Source organism: Morus notabilis, unplaced genomic scaffold (genome assembly GCF_000414095.1).
Source record: "Morus notabilis unplaced genomic scaffold, ASM41409v2 Scaffold78, whole genome shotgun sequence".
Classification (NCBI taxonomy): Eukaryota; Viridiplantae; Streptophyta; class Magnoliopsida; order Rosales; family Moraceae; genus Morus; species Morus notabilis.
This window is the reverse complement of record NW_010367622.1, coordinates 2,097,176-2,102,126: the sequence shown is the minus strand read 5'-3', so window position 1 is coordinate 2,102,126 and position 4,951 is coordinate 2,097,176. Positions and strand designations below refer to the sequence as shown.

At 31.2% G+C, this 4,951-nt stretch overlaps 1 long non-coding RNA gene across 1 annotated transcript; it reads right to left on the bottom strand.

Annotated features, from left to right (window-relative positions):
* Positions 1-6: 6 nt before the first annotated feature.
* Positions 7-1,157, bottom strand: LOC21410601. The gene is made up of 3 exons (XR_002903556.1): positions 1,062-1,157; positions 515-607; positions 7-221 (listed from the first exon to the last, which is right to left on the bottom strand). It is a non-coding gene; the product is annotated as an uncharacterized LOC21410601 (long non-coding RNA).
* Positions 1,158-4,951: the final 3,794 nt, after the last annotated feature.

The window sequence follows — 4,951 nt, the reverse complement described above, 5'->3', positions numbered from 1 at the left end:
TCTTTCCCTTCTCAGGTTCTCGATCCAATCACCCACTTTCGCAACAGCAAGCATCAAAAACACAATCCAACCACCAAGAATCGGACCTCGCGGGAGTGCTCGACGCGAGGTCGTAGAAGCGCTTGATTGAGTCGTCATCATTGGCGGCGACGAGGAGTGAGTCGTGGGACTTGGACCAGAGCGCAAAACCCAGAAGGCGAAAGAAATCAAAGAGGAAATAACTGTAGCAAAAGTCACAAATAGCCAAAATCAATCTTGAAAATAATCTTCGAGCATAAGCCAAAAAAAAAAAAATCTGGGCTTTCTCCATGGACGAGTAAATAAAGTCCAGCCCATTTGACAACTAGCCTATAGATCAACTAGTTTTTTTGCCTGCGCGTTGCTGCGGGGAAGATTGTTATATTATAGAGGAAGTCAAGAGTTCTTACATTATAGTATTAATTTATATATACATACTACATTAAGAATCAATAGTGGATATTAAACTGCTATAGGAAGAGACTATCTTTAATACCTGGAACGCTATGAACCCTGTTTTAAAAATGAAACAGCAAGCACTCAAACGTCAACAAGGACTAAATATGCTCACGCAAGTAATCTGTATACACTGAATAACAGTATATCAAAATTAGTAACAATTAATAAAATTAATAATCCTATAATAATAGTCAATTCGTTTTATCTTTCATATATCAAGAATATTAACATCCATGATAGTCACTTAATAATCAATATACTTAATAAACTTATTGAATGACATATTTGTCAGTACAATACATTTGAACTAAAGTAGTATACAAATAACTACAATGATTAGATATTTGGATTTATTTATGAAGCAAAAGACAAAATAGATATAGATTGGTAATATTTGTTAAGAGCAGGAAAGAATATTTCTCAAGTTTTTAAATTAGTAATGTGAATTAATGATATAACAAAGCTTTATGCCAACATAGATAATTAAGTATAAATAACAAATATGAATACTACTATAACAAATTACTACATCCACTATCAGCAAAAGTTATTAAAAATACATGGAAGAAAGTTCTTAAGAATACCTCAAGCGCTGCAAATACCACTCCAAATGCTAAATATGGGCTATTTATGTGTAGATATTGATTAAGGATACAGCGATAAGAACAGACAGTGTTAAATGGTAGGAGACTCTAAAAAATACAAATAAATAAGTGAATGATTAAATAAGTAAATAAAAACTTAAAAAGGAAAACACGACAGAATGAAAACTAAAAAGTGAAAAAACATAAATGTTGCAACATTTTAGTTTGTTTTTTTATCTAGTGATGAGAATCATAATGGATTTTCAGTGATTTTATAAGAATACCAAGCAATAGCTAAGAAATTGGTATTTTATAATATTGAGTACGACCATTATTAATATATGAAAACAGCGTTTTAAAATAGAATGTACCAAGCAGAGATATGTATGTGTATAGTTCCTTTAGCATATGTAATAGCACGATATTAATAATTCCAGTTTTTTAAGCAAACAGATGGCGTACAAAAGATAAAAATATTTAAATAAATAAAGAGAAGAACAAAGTAGGCCAGAACTTTAAGAAAAGGATAAAAAAAAATTGAAAAAATAAGCAAGGTAAATATTGAAATAGGAATCACGCAGCCATAACAGTTTTTAGATAAATCATATAATGTTTAACATATATAAATCAATAATGATGATCATTGCCAATATTCGTATGCATGTGTGGTTGAAGAAGTTAAAAACAAAAAAAAACATTGATAGATCATGGCCATTTATTTATGAAGCAAAGAGAAAAATAGATATAGGTCGCTATAATTTGTTGAGAATAGGAAGGAATGTTTCTGAAGTTTTTAAATTAGCAATGTGCATCAATACAACAACAATAACAACAAGCCTCAATTCCAACTTAATTGGGGTCGGCTAAATCTATGAGAGTGACTTATTTTTACGTTGGCCGTCAACCTACTGCAATCCTCCTCTTTTATCCGAGCTTGGGACCGGCTATACAAACACATAGGCGGAGTTAATGTGCATCAATAATATAACAAAATTTTATGTTAACATAAATAAAAGAACATAAACAGCAAATACGAACACTATTATAACAAATTAGTACATTGAGTATCAGCAACAGTTATTATAAATGCACGGAAGAAAGTTCTTAACAATACCACAGACACTGCAAATACTCATCCAAATGCCATATATAGACTAACCAAGTATAAATATTGATGCAAGATACAGTGATAAAAACATACAGTAGTAAAATAAGAACAAAAAATGAAACAAAAGATGAAATAGAAGAAGGGATAAAAAAAAAAAAAAAAAAAAAAAAAAATCAATCTGCGAACACTACTTATTTAGGAAGCAAAACATGAAATAGAAACAAATGACTAATATTTCGTAAGAATAAGAATAAATTCTTGTCAACTTTCCACGCCAGCAATACATATCAGTAGAATAGCATACGCATGTACGGAAAAAGATGAGACAACATAAACAACCAATCCTGACATTGTTGTAGCAAGCTGATGCATTCAATGTTAGCAATAGTAATTAAAAATGTACGGGGATTTCAAGAATAAAAAATGAGGGGGGGTGGGTTTGGTTGGGAAATCAAAAGAAGTTGATGAAACATGAATATCATAATATTTCTATGCAAAAATCATGGCTCAGATATTGGATATTTTCATCAACGTGGGATGAATAAACAAACTCATATATTCATAGCCATTTTATGGCTGCCTACTATGGGCAACTGCATAAAGGCACGAAAATTAATAAGATGTTATATTCATCACACGGGTTATAACTTGTATCCCACCCAAAAAGAAAAATAAATAAAAAGACCAGAATAAGATATAGATCCGTCCAGCAACTACCAGGTGAATAAAAAGAAAGAAGGAAAAATAGACCAAATCAAAGAAAAAGGAGGGAAAAAAAAGCTGAAGAAAACGGTGGACGAAATAGAAAACATAAGGAAACTGGGAAAGAAGTAAGACCTAAAAGTTTACTTGCCCCAAGAGAAAAGAATGGTAAATCAAGCTTAGAATATTATAAGTAGACTTTAAAGTTTAAAAAAATCCAAAATTGCTTGCTGAGGAACAGGAAAAAGGGAAGAAAGAAGGGGAAAAAAAAGGAAAACCGATAAAATAACATGAGCCTTTAGGATAAGTAAATAACTATAGTTAAATAACTAAGACTTAAAATGCAAGATAGATAAAAAAAAAAAAAAAAAGAACAAAAAGCAACATTTTATATAAGTAAATGAAGTTCTATTTACAGAGTGTAAGTGTAAACACCTGGGATTGAAAATAATTTAAAACCATTGAAAAAAAAAGAATTTAATATTGAAAAAAATATATATATATATATGTAAATAACTTCTGTATTAAATATTGGTCATAAGAGGGTAAGGACATGAAAGTAAGGAAAAACAAAAGAAAAAAAAGAACTTAAAAGTTTTGAATAAAAAACAATGGACAAAAATAGAATAGAATTAAGATAATATATTCACAGCAATATTTGACAGATCATATCAAACTCAGATAAAACAAATACAATTTCAGATATAAAATTATTAAATACTAATGGTGCTAGAGATAGGAAAAGTTCAAGAAAATTGTTTCGCCTAAAATTACCGGGAATTCCAGATAATGCAAACTAAAGCTGTCGAAAATTCCAGATAATAGAAAGGAGAGAAAAATCAACAGCTCATTTAATATATCCATAACAAAAGCAGAACAAATCATCAACCTAGGAGATCAGATAACCAATACAAATAACCCAACTCATCAAGGCAATAAATGAAACAGATAAAACCAAGAATTACTGATATACATCATCAAACGAACCAAGGGAAAATTCACTCATGCATATAAAATCCCTATCCATCAAAAGAAAAGGTCAAGTGTCCCGAAAATTTTTTAATAAAATAACATTTGTATTACTCAAAAAAATAATAGTTGATAAAGTAAGAGCAAAAACTTAAAAAAACAAACAAATGATGTAACCCATGAAACATACGCAAAAGGCAGAACAAAAAATGTACAACAAAGAAAAAATTTGAGACACGAAGATCAAACGCAGAAGAAAAATGAAGCATAATCTCCAAAGGATAGATGCAGGATTCCAGCCAAAACCAACAAAAAGAGATAAATCAAAGCACCTGCAAAAAAAGAGGGGGAAAAAAAATAAGGCAACTCAGAAGGCAAAAGCCGAGAAAGAAAGCAAACATAGTGTTCCACGGCTATTTAATGACCACAAAACCCACACCAGAATTAAACCCCAATCAAAACCAAGGAAAAAAAATAGATGAAATCAACATCAAAACAGGAAAAGGGAAAAAAAAAAAAAAAAAAACCACCAAAGTCGTGGAGAAGATCCAAACTGAGAAAGAAAGCATAAGTAAGGTTTCATAGACATGAAATAAGCACACAACACACACCAGAAACTCCAAGCAAAAGTAAGAAGAAGAGATGGATGAGATGAAGATGAAAACAGGAAAAGAAAAAAAAAGCCAAACAACACAAAGCAATAAGATACCAAATTACTGAAGGACTTTCAAAGGAAGAAAGCGAGTTTTGGAGTCCGGAGAAGCCGCCACGATAGAGGCGGAGACCTTCGTCTCTGCGTCTGCATTCGCCGGAGGAGAGAGAGAGAGAGGATTTCAGAGGCACATATTGTACGTGCATAGGGAAGTATCGAGAAAGGAATAGATAGCTCCGTATGCACGTACAACACACTGTAGGCCGAGAAAAGACCAAAAACCCTCTGCCCAGAAACGGAGAAATTGAAAACAAAAAGGGGAAAAACCGTCTACTGCTCATTTTCTGTACAATAAATAGTATTTTGTGAGTGTATAAACAGTAAAAAATACCCCTATTTTATATATAAATATAGTTCATTTTATCGATTTAAATTTTTAATTTAAAATTTTTATAATTA